Raw genomic sequence first — 12,905 nt, forward strand, 5'->3', positions numbered from 1 at the left:
AGTAAAGTAAAGTCATGTAAGTAAAGCATGAGTCGTGGCCAGGCCTCTATACCTCCTGAACCCCACACTAATGACCAACACACTGTTTTCTTTGCATTCAATGGTTTGCTATACTGTCTCCACCAAGACCATGCACAGAGACACTCCCTGGCTTGTACATTGCACTATTTCAAAACCCTGTGTTTATACCACCTCCTTTGTGAAACCTAAAACGCCCCAGAGAGTCCTTAGTGTTCTCACTGTATGAACTTCTAGCCCCCCCACAGTAGCTCCAGCTCTGTGGTATTTTATCTTTGCTGTGTCTTTCTCTCACTGAGATCATTTTGAACAGCTTTACAAGTATTTATACTTGCACATGTTCTAAGATAGTTGATATAAATGTCCATTTTCCTTGTGGTAAGTTATTCTGACTTTAGGATCTTTGCAGTTTTTTTCTCAAGTTATGTTGTTGATGTTACCACATCAAAGATGCTTTCCTCACTTACCAATTAAAGTGAAACTCTAGTCACCTCATGTGTTATCTTGCTTTTTCTTCTCATAGAATTGTCCATGACCTAAAATAATTGTGTGTCCTGTCTCTATCTTTCCCCACCCCCTCACAGAAATAAAAGGTCCATGAAAGAAAAGAACCATACTTTTGTAGCATCAAATTGATTATCAGATAGTATAAAGTCAACAATATTAAATTCTTTTATAAATATATTGGGTATATTTTTATAATATAAAAAACATATATAAGAAGCTTAGAAGACAGAAGTCTAATATTTCCGTGCCTTCAGCATATAGTAAAATTTGAATATTCTTTTTCCTGCAGAGGGAGACAAGAAGGAAAGGACTCAGCAGTCATTCTGAGTAAGCTTTATGATAATCAAAAATCTATTTTTATTTGCCCTATGAATGAGACTAGTAAATCCCAGAATCCAGATTTATTCTATTTTTTATATTTTCTCAAGAAGAGCTAATGTATGACCACTGTATACTGTTAAGAATATATTCTATTGTCTACCTATTTTCCAGCAATTAGGCAATCAGTATTGTTTTATGTTTCTGTTTTTGTTGTTTTGTTTTGCTTTGTTTTGTTTACTTTGGTTTGCCTAAAGATTTAAGGAGCTAAATGAAACAACAAAATAATTCAAACATAACTTGGGTGAGCTCCAAAGTTTTCCCGGAAGCTGATGCCCATCTAATGGAGAAAGGCTGTAGGATTCGTTAACCATCTTAGAGCCTTTGTATGACACCATGAATGTAGAGATCACCAGAAATCATGCTTCTTGGGTAAGTTGAAGCAATACCAATGTGGAACTTTGTGCTCGGGCATGAAAGCCTTGGGTTCCATCCGTGAGACCAGAGCAGCTGTGTTGTACCCATTGGAGACCCTCACAAGATTGCTTCCACGAACATGCCCCTCCCAAAGTGTCAAGAGCTCAGAGGCACATCCTTTCCTCAAAGATACAAAGTAGAGTATATATGCTTGGGACAAAAATGTATGATTAAGAGGTATAGCTGGCAGGCTGCCTGGGACTTTGAAAGTGACTTTAATTAATCTCATTAGCGACTTGATGGGATTATTTCTTCCATTTGCTATTGTTCTCTGAAAGGAATAGAGACATCCCTGGAAGAGTCCTTTACAAATATTCTTTCAAATATCTTCATTGAGCAAATACCAATGAGGTATCACCCCATTTTTACCTGGTAGACATCACTTTCGGTTTTCAGACTTCACTTTATTTGTTTTTAAGTATTTATTTTTATTTATATGTGTGGCTGCATGGTTTATGTGTACCTTGTGTACCCACAGGGACAGGAGCTGAGATACAGGCAGATGTAAGCTACCTGGTGGCAGTGTAGGAAATTGAACCCAGGTATTCTGAAGGACAGTAAGTGTCCTTAGTCTCCGAGCCATCACGCTAGCCCTATTAGCCTATGAGCCTACTGTTATAATACTGAGATGTTATTATAAAGGAACATCTCAGAGTATTTAATTCATATACATTCAAGCGACCTAATGAATTTCTTGACTTCAGTGACATAATTTGTGTGTGTGTGTGTGTGTGTGTGTGTGTGTTACAGTACTCTGTGGAGGTCAGTTAGACTTATGTGACTTGCTGAGTCATCTCACCAGTGCGGGACAGACTTTTAGAATTTAAAATTGCAATTATTATTGTTGCATTTTGCATTTGTGTGTGTGTGTATGTGGCTTGTGTGTGTCCTGCATACGTATGTGGATGGGCACACTTGCCTGAACATGCATGTTTAGAGGCCAGAGCTTGATTTGGGGTATTTTTCTCTATATACTTCATCATATAAAAGTAACAATTACTCAATGTATTTGCATTTGTGTTCTATGAGGGTAGGTATTTTGCCTTATTAGTTTATAGAAATCATTATAAAGAAATCACTATAAAGAAATCACTGTAGTTCATAGACTATATAGTGAGCAATTACAAGACAGAAATCTAATATTTAAATGTTTTTTGGTGTATAATAAGTTTTGTGTTCTTTTTCTGGAAAAAAAAGAGAGAAGAGAATTAGAAGTCCTTCTGAGTTTGAAAAAAAGAGTAAGCTCTATGCTAATGCAAAATCTGGTTTTTGTTTGCCTACTAATGAGAGTCTAGGAGGTCTGCATTGTTCAAAAAAAAAAAAAATGCAATGTCATAGAAGCCAGAGTCAAAGAATATTCCAAAAAGGACAAGGTCAAACCTACCTAATGTTGATAAGAACTGCAAATCACTCACTAACTGCATCAGTAAAGTTATTTATAACTTTTACAAGTAGTATTTCATTCAAATCTAGATTATAGAGTAGGGCCAAAAAAATCCAGATCATAATGTACACTATAATGTCCTGGGAAAAGAAAGGCCGGTGTCCATGTGTGGGAAAGTATTGATTAGTCTTTCCAGAAGTTTAGCTGGTTGGAGAAGGCAGACCTTAATGGTAGCTGAGGGAAAATACAAGAACTCAGTGAAGGGTAGGTTTTGCTTTAAAAGTCTATACAGACTTGGCTTTGTTCACAAATGTAAACAGCATGCAAAAAGAAGAACTGAATATGGGGGTGTGGGGCCGAGAACGGGGAGGAAATAGATGGTAGACAGGTGCTGCATGACCCTGTCCCAGTCACCCTGCAGGTTCTGCGCTCTCATCCAGCCTTCGGACAGACCCTGTGTCTGCATTTGCAACTTTTTTGAGAGTAACTAGAAGGGAAAAAGACTTAAGGCAAGTTCCTGCATGCCGTACTCTCCGGGAGATGTTGGGGGAGATCGTATTTTCCTTCTCAGCCTAAAAGAAAAGTTCCAGAACTTTTTCCGCAGAGAGCGCAGTCAAAGAGCACATGGCTGCCACCTTGGGAACAGAGCCTATGAGGCAGCTAGAGAAGAGTGTGCCCTGTTCTAGATGCCCTGGTTACACAGCACAGACGCTGATGTGTTTACAAAAAGATAAAGAGAGAGGGGATATGTTTTGGTAGATGTGTGGTGAGGTGTGGGGGGAAGGGGGTTCCCTCGGTGAGCCCATGCCGAGGCATCCCTTCCCCCTGAGGGACCAGCCACAGTTTAGAGTTTATTCAGGGCATGGGGAGGGAAAGAGGGTCGTAGAGGCAGAGAAAGAGAGAGAGAGAGAGAGAGAGAGAGAGAGAATAGAAAAGTAGAGGCCGGCCATGAACTCATGGAGAGAGAGGGGAGAAGGGAGAGAACAAGAACAGGAAGGCAAGAGCAAGAGAGGGAGGAGGGGACAAGCAGTCCCTTTTATAGTGAGTCAGGCATACCTGGCTATTGCCAGGTAACAGTGGGGCGGAGCATACATGGCTGTTGCCAGGTAACTGTGGGGCAGAGCTTAGACAAAATGCTAACTTGTGGAAGGAAGAGAGGATTTCATGGAAGGTGCTGCAGCAGCTGTAAAAATATTCAAGAGAACCGAAAACTCAGGCTTCACATTGAGTCCATCTCTGGCTCGATGTAGCTGGGGTCGGAGGTGGGGTGGGTTGCTCTAGCAATGCGGTGGACAGACTCATTATTGTGCCATTCTTGAAATATAAAGTTCATATAAATTCATAATTCCTTTGGGTTTTCATGATACTTTTGCCTGCTGATAAGGAGAAACACTTTTGAGCTTAAAAACGTTGGCAAGTTGCCACTGTAAATATTAGACAGTCCTAGCATTCAACATTTCTGTCGGAGAGAGCCACTGAGGAATGAGCTGGCCTTAAATAGAACTCGTCAGGAAGCTTGAACTTGTTGGCATATAGAGTCGCCTAGAGCCACATGTGGCTGTGGTTGTGAGGGCACTTCACACTTGTGAACTCAAGTGCCCACGGGCACAGATACCACACATACCTGGTCTAAAAAGAATCCTTTCTTTTCTTTTTTTTTCCCCCTGGTTTTTCAAGACAGGGTTTCTCTGTATAGCCCTGGCTGTCCTGGAACTCACTCTGTACACCAGGCTGGCCTCGAACTCAGAAATCCACCTGCCTCTGCCTCCCGAGTGCTGGGATTAAAGGCGTGGGCCAACACAGCCCAGCAAGAATCCATTTTTAAAAGACAATGTAAAATCTTCTGATGTTAAAAGCATCTCAGTTTTCATAGATATTGTTTGTTGATATTTCTCTGTTTTTACCTTATCTTCAGTGTGTCAGGTGTTGTGGTCAAACAGGAATCTGTCCACTTTGTTATAGCCACAGTCAGCTCTTACTCAAGAGTTAGGGAAAGAGACTCGCTTCCACGTCGAAGTGAGTCTGGATTTCAGAGGATTGTCTTCACTTTGATGTGCATTTGAAAAGAAAGATTTTCTGAAGCCATGGTGTTACAGTTTTACTGCTGTGAGTAGACACCATGACCAAGGCAACTCTTATAAGGACAACATTTAACTGGGGTTGGCTTATAGGTTCAGAGGTTCAGTCAGTCCATTATCATCAGAAGCATGGCAGCTCCCACGCAGGCGTAGTAGAGCGGGAGATGAGAGTTCAACATCTTGTACCGAAGGCCACCAGGAGAAGAAGGCATCCAAGTAGCAAGGAGGAAGCTCTCAAACCATAGTCCAACAGTGACACACTTCCTCCCACATGGCCACATCCCCTAACAGGGCCACTCCTCGGGCCAAGCATATCCAACCACCACAGCCATCTCTCCTTCTTCTAATAGGACAGTTTGATTATCAGGCAAAAGCTGGGGGAGGGAAGGGGAAAAAAAAGAGTATCCCCAAGAGGGGGTCCTGTCCACAGTCTTCCTTAAGCTGTCCATCTACCACAGACCAGTTCGTCCCTCTGTAGACTTCTGGAGTGTGGCGTACATCTGCTGTCTCTTCTACTGCCACTTATAGAACCTACTGGAAGCTCTTAAATGAATGAGGAGAACCAGAGTGCAGTTGCATGAAGCTGAGTTTGAATTTTGCAGCTGGGTCCATCTCAGTCCGTGGAAAACGTACTACAAGAAGAGAACCACCAAGTCAATGGTTCGTGTCCTAACCCTAACGTGCAAGAGAATGGGTCTTACATTCCTGTGCCTGAAACTCTAAGATGTAGTAGGTATGCACGAAACTTAGCAGTGTTTAAAATTCAAGCCCACTGTAAATACTTAAGTAATCATTCGTGAGTTCCTCATTTTTATTTTGTATATTATTGTTATTTTGATTTTTGAGGCAGAGTCTCATATAGCCTCTACTAGCATTCAACTCTCGATGTAACCAAGGCTAGCCTTAAACTCCTAGTTCTCGAACTTCCAGTTGTCATATGCTGAGATTATGGGCATGTATAGGCACGTGTGATCATACCTGTCTTACATGTTTTTAATTTCTTTTTTGTTTGTTTGTGCTGGAGATTCATCCCAGGGTATTATGTGTTCTATGCAAGAGCTACATCCCAAGTCCTTTAATCACTTAACCAAAAATACAGAACCTTGGGTGCTTGGAGTCAGAGTCTAGTGCTTCTAAGCAAGTGTGACATTCTGTCTTCAGAAGTCCATAGTAGGTTTATAACCCCAGGACTGAGGAAGTAGATGCAAGACATTAGGAGTTCAAGGCCTCCCTTGCCAAAGCAGCAAGCCGGACCCCAGCTCCAGGTACATGAGGCTCTGTCTCAGAAGATAAAGAGGGCTTAAGAGATGGCTTAATGTTAAAGAGAACTTGCTGCTTTTCCAAAAGACCCAGGTTCAGTTCCCAGCACACACACCTGTCTGAACCACAACTGGCTCACAACTGTACTAGGCACACATGTGTTACATAAACATAAATGTAGGAAACTGCCAGGGAAGGGTTAAAATCCATAGGAAAAAAGTATTTGTAAAACTTTAACATAAGAACCAAACTCTGTCTGGAAGCAGGTCTGATGTCTGCTACCGAGATGCAACATGCAGACTGGAACCAGAGATCTAAAATATTAATACCTTTAGGCGAGTTTTTCTATGAACCTCGAACTGACCAAATGCCAATTATAGCACTTATCTGTCTCGGGGAGCAATGTTTCTCACATTGCTAACATCTGATTGCGAGGAATTTAAAAGCCACCGATGCAGAACATTGACTCTGAGACACTAGTCCTGGTGGCATGCTTACACAGGCCGAAAGTTCCATTTTCCTTGGCCTCAGCCTCTGTAGCGTTTCTTGCGTGCCTTCGTGATAACACTTACCAAACCACAGATATTTATTTACGTCTCTTTTGCAAGCAAAGAGACTTTCCCCATCATGTTTATACAGATCGCAGCATGTGTTGTCTGACACCTAGATGACGTTCAGTGAAGTGAGAAGTCATAGTATGCTGTTAAACAGCCTGTGTTAGATACAGCCAGAGGCCATTGGCTCTCACTGCAGCATCCACCTATCGACCTGACCTCCACATTGTCTTTCTTCCTACAACTCTGTGTGGCTTTCCTACAAGCAAGGGCCCCATCTCAACTTCTTCCATATACCCTCATTCTACCCACGCTGTCTCTAATGTCTTATCTCTTTCAGTGTTGGAAAATTCCCACCAGCTTGATGCACGAGCTATATTTACACAGTTCAGAAAATGAAGATTTATTTTATTTTTGTGTGTCTTACCTACATGAGTGTATGAGTACCACATGCATGCCTGGTGCCTCTGGACGTTGCATGAGGGTGTTGGCTCTTCTGGAACTGGAATCCCAGGACGCTGTGAACCATCATGGGTGCTAGGAACTAAGCCTGGGTCCTCTGTAACAGCAATATTTGCCAGCACCAAGCCCTCTTGCCAGAAACAACCTCCAAACTTTTTGCATTCCTACAGTTCTATTTATTTTCTTTCTTTTTTTTTTTTTTTTGGTAAAATTCATGCAACAAGGACTGTGCACCTTGTGTACACACGCCCTCTCCCAGTCCTCCTGCGCCTACTTCAAACCAGCTTTCCCCTTGAAAAACAAAAAGTCTCCAACAAGTCCTGGCTCAGTTTTCCATGTGTGTGTGTGGGTTATTTGACTCCAGGCAAAGCACTGAAATGGTTGCTCATTCTGTCTTTAAACGTTTTCTTCACATGGTTCCAAAATAGCTTTTCACTTTCTTTCTCCCTTTCCTCTCTCCTGACATTTGAAAAATGTTTTTTAATTGCTCTTTTGAATTTTTTTGTGTGAGGGTATGTGTGTTGGTGTGTGAGGGTATGTGTGTTGGTGTGTGTATGTGTGTTGGTATGTGTGTATATGTGTCGCTGTGTGTATGTGTGTTGGTGTGTGTATGTGTGTTGGTGTGTGTGTGTGTGTGTGTGTATGTATGTGTGTGTCATGGCACACATGTGAAGAAGAGGAGACAGTCTGGGTGAGGTGGTTCTCTCCACCCACCATATGAGTCACAGGAAACCACCCAGAGTCATAAGGCTTGGTGGCAGTCTCCTTTACTGGCTGGACCATCTTACTGGCTCAAAAATTAATTTTTTTCCAAATGACTCAAAAACTACATTGACCTTGTTATATGGGAATTATTTTCATGGCCAGGAAATGGCTGGCATGGTGGTGCACTCCTTTACTCTCAGTACTTGAGAGGCAGAGGCAGGTAAAGCTCTGGGAGTTCAAGGCCAGCCTGGTTTACAAAACTGGTTCCAGGATAGCCAGGGCTTTAACACAGAGAAACCCTGTCTCCAAAAACTGATGATGGTGATGATGATGATGATAATGATGATAAACGAATAAAAAAATGAACAGGAAAGTTTCTAGCAAACTTTCTGCATCTTTTTCAAACAAATCCAGTGTAAGCAAAAGAGGTATGTAGAAAAGGTTTAAAGTTGTTTATGATATAGACAGTTCCCTCAGGTGATGGAACACTTTGGGAAGGATTAGGAGGTGTGGACTTGTTAGAGGAGGTGTGTAACTGGGGGTAGATGCTTTAGGGTTTCAAAAGCCCACAACATTCCCAATTAGCTCTCTTCCTCTCTCCCTTTCTCCCTTCTTCCCTCTCTCCCTCCCTCTCTCCCTCCCTCCATCTTATTTGGAGGGTCAGGACTGTGGGAGTGGGCTAGGTATATAGTCCTGGCTCAGGGTCTTCGAGGAGGCTGTGTGAAGACTTGGGCTGAGGTTGCAGACATCTGACAGGATCCATTGGGCTGTGTGGTCCTTGTCCAGAGCAGCTACTCACAGGCTCCTGCAGGCCCTGGGCTCCCCTCAAAGACGCTCGGTGGTCTGCTTGTGACAGCGAGTAAACAGACAGACCTAGGAGGAGCCATCAATGACCCTTACAATCTGTTCACAGAGGGCACTTCATATTGTGAGAAGCCAATAACCAAGTCCAGGCACACTCAGAAGGGAGGAGAGGAGGGTAAAGCTCACTTTCTTCTTAAAAAAATTTTTTTCATTAATGATTTGAGAATCTCATATAATGCATTTTGATTATATTCACCCTAAGCTCCCCAAATGTACCTTCCTATTCCTCCCAATGTTGACCTGTTTTTTTTCCGCTAAAAAAAAAAAAATAATAATAAAAAAAATTAGGGGGTCTGGAAAGATGGCTCAGTGGTTAAGAGCACTGATTGCTCTTCCAGAGGTCCTGAGTTCAATGGGCAGCAACCACACGGCAGCTCACAACCATCTGTAATGGGGTCTGGTGCCCTCTTCTGGTGTGTCTGAAGAGAGCAATGGTGCTGTACCCATATACATAAAATAAAAAAATCTTAAAAAATTAGTATTGTTACACATATATGTATAATAATAAATATATACATATATATTATGTGCATATGTGTAACAATACAAATTTTAATACATGCCTACAAATAGACAAAACACGTTGAGTCCATTTGGTGTTTGGGGCTGACCACTTGGTATTAGATGGCCACTCGTGGAGCTCATCCCTGGGCAAGGCTAAGCCTTTCTCTCTTCTTTTTTTTTTTCTTTTTTTTTTCTTTTTTTTTTAAGATTTATTTATTTATTATATGTAAGGATGCTGTAGCTGTCTTCAGACGCACCAGAAGAGTGCGTCAGTTCTCTTTAGGAATGGTTGGAGCCACCATGTGGGTGCTGGGATTTGAACAGAGAGAAAGTGACAGTAGTGAGTTCTCATCTACGAACCGTGGCTTCACTATGAGTAGTGGGTTAGGCTGACATTGGTAATCATGAATTGCCTGCTACTGGGAGGGAAAGACTACCAACGGATTTGTGAGTATGTTTGCCTGTCTTCCACACACTCCACTGCAGGCCTGGGGCTGTCTTAAGCTGTTCTCTGCCTGTCCATCTCTTATCCAAATTTCCTTTTCTTTCTTTCTTTCTTTCTTTCTTTCTTTCTTTCTTTCTTTCTTTTTCTTTTTTTCAGATGAGGATGTCAGCCCTATTAGATTAGAACACACACTAATGACTTAATTTTAGTTTGGATAGTTCTGGAAGGACATCATTTCCAAATATGGTCATATTCTGAGGCTTTTGGAGGGTTCAGTTCAACTCATAACAAATAGCATATTTACTTTCTTGAGAGACTCTGCCAAATAAATGAGAAAGCATGCAAAATTGAAAATAATAAAATGATGCCATGAGAGGCAACTTCACAAATCAGGCACCAGCTGAGCACTAAAAATGCTAGAATTTAGATAGATAGATGGATGATATAGATCATAAACAAAATATACTTATTCTAAATTTTTAAAAAAGCTATCATCTACCATGCCATAGCAAACAATTATGATATCCCACTTGCCAACCCCATTGCTTTCTTATTTTGGTAGCAATATCTTCAGTTTTCTTTGTTCACTTTTATTTTGTGGGGAGTTGGGAGATAATTCTATTCTCAAGTACCTTTACCTGCTAAGCCATCTTGTCAACCTTCCTTTCTTTCTTCCTTCCTTCCTAGCTCCCTTCCTCCCCCCTTCTCTCTCTCCCTTCCTCTCTTTCTTCCTTCTTCCCTTCCTTAGGGTGAAAGATAAAAGCAAGAAACAATCCTGGAGGAAGACAATTTGTGCTCCGTATCCGGAAGTTCTTTATGAGTTGAAATAAAATTGAGAAGAAAATAGGCTCTAAATACACACATAGTTTTTTTTTATTGTCCTCCCCTAAACAATACAGTATAACAACTACTTGTATAAGCTTTGCATCTTATTTATATTTAAGTACGCAAAAAGTACGCCGGTCCTGTGCAAATACAGTGTTAGTATATGAATAAGGGTCTGTGAGCTTACGTGGATTTTGGTATCCAGGAAGATATTCTGGAACCAAGGTCTTACAGATACCAAGGGATGACTGCGATGATGAATTTGGTAATAATGCTTGTCTTAGGGTTTCATTGCTGTGAAGGGACACCATGACCAAGGCAATTCTTATAAAGGAGGAAACTGGAGCTGGCTTACTGTTTCAGAGGTTTGGTCCATGATCGTCATGGAGAGAAGCAAACAGCCGGCAGGCAGGCGTGGTGCTGGGACACCCAAGAGTTCTACAGGAGAACGGCCAGGAGGGGACCAGAAGCCACACCGGCAGAGCTCAGGCACAGGAGACTTCAAAGCCCACCCCCACAATGACACACTTCTTCAAACAAAGCCACACTTCCTAAATATGACATTCCCTATGGGCCAAGCACTCACACCCATGAAGCTATAGGGGGTCAAACCTATTGAAACCACCACAGTGTTCAAGATCTCTGAGGGTCTTAGGCATTTCACACTGAAATGGGCACTGTGTACCTACACTACCAGATCTGGCACCAGACAGAATGCATGGGAGCCTAAGGGAGGGCTCAGTGGGTAAAATGCTTGTCATGTAAGACTGCTGACCTGAGTACAATGCCCAGAACATACAAAGAATGATTAGTGATCCCCGCACTCCTGTAATGAGATGGGAGGTAGAGACAGAAGAATCACCTGACCCTTGTAGACAGCTGGCCAGGACTACGCAGCTCAGGAGCAGAAACAAGAGAGGACCTTCCTAAAAGCAAGGGGAAAAGATGTTCCTGATTTCCACATACATACCACGGCTCATGTACCCCCAAACACCCCACACAATTAACAAACGGTTTCAGTGCCTGGTGCATTAGCTACCTTTCTGTTGCTGTGATGATTGACTAATTTGTCAACTGACCACATCCTGGAATCAATAAAACCTTAGGAGGTGGGAGGGATTATTTTTGATTGGATCATTTGAGGTCGAAGATCCACCCTCAATCTGAGCCAGACCTTCTGGTGGCAGCCCACATAAAAGGACACTGGCTAGCAAGTGTTCTCTCTCTCTCTCCTCTCTCTCTCTCTCTCTCTCTCTCTCTCTCTCTCTCTCTCTCTCTCTCTCTCTCTCTCTCTCTCTCCTGCCACTGGGGAATCCCTTAACTGGAGTTAGAACCTCTGTCTTTTAGGTCTCAACACAGACTGAAGAGTAGCTGAGACAAGTTTCATGAACGGGAATCTACTGTATTCTTGGCCTTTCTGTTAGTCAACAGCCACTTTTGGACTAGCCGGATCATAGCCTGTAATCTGATAAACCTTCTTTTTAATACATGTGTAGATTCTATCAGTTCTTTTCCTCTACAGAAGCCTGAGTAACACAATGACCAAAAGCAATTTATGGAACAAAGAGTTCATTTGGCTTATGGCTCCAGAGGGGGAGTCCGTAAGTGTCAAAAAGCTGGTGGCCAAGCAGGAAGTGAGGGGATCACATCTTTTAACTTCAAATATGAAACAGAAAGTGCAAGCTAGAAGTGGGTCGAGGCTATGAACTCTCAAAGCCAACGTGCTCCCAGTGACATACTTCCTCTATCTAGCAAGGCTATCCCACATCCCCAAATAGTCTCACCAAATAGGAGCCAAGTGGTCACGTAACTGAGCCTATGAGAGACATTCCCAATTCTCCAATCAAAACTACCACACATGGAACAGGGGAAAGGCCGAGAATGCACGGAGACCAACGGAACATTTAAAACAAGAAATGCCAATGTCCTGTATGCAGATAGCACGTTTAACTTTATGAATGCTACTGGTTGTTGCCTCTTCCCAAACAAGATCATGTTTAAGGAGATTAAAGAACAGGGAAAAGAAATCACAAAATCTGCAAATAACCAAGCTTGCTCTTAAAGTGGGGTGTTGGACGGACCGTGAGAGAAGAGGGGGTTATTTGGGGGCAAGGAAAGTGAGCAGAAAGAGGGGTTAGGTGGGCAGTGGGGGGAGGAGAACAAGTAATGAAGTGTGAGGGCGGATATAAATGAAGAGACTACAGAGAGATCTGTGGCATCTTTATGGTACCGGAAAAACAAAACGGAAAAGAGGAACCAGAGAGAGAAGTGGGTGTGGTGGTAAATACTTGTAAATCAAGCAGAGCTGGAGCACAGGTTCAAGGGCCTGCATTGGGCTATAAAATGAGCTCAAAGTCGAGGCTACAAAGACTCTGATCAAAAACAAAACAAAACAAAACAAAACAAAACAAAAAAACAAAGCAAGATGAACATACTGAACCGAACCGAACCAAGACAAAGAGCCCTAGCTTCAGAATGTGGGGGACCTTTTCCTAGAAGTTGCC

This window comes from Apodemus sylvaticus, chromosome 11 (genome assembly GCF_947179515.1).
Source record: "Apodemus sylvaticus chromosome 11, mApoSyl1.1, whole genome shotgun sequence".
Lineage (NCBI taxonomy): Eukaryota > Metazoa > Chordata > Mammalia > Rodentia > Muridae > Apodemus > Apodemus sylvaticus.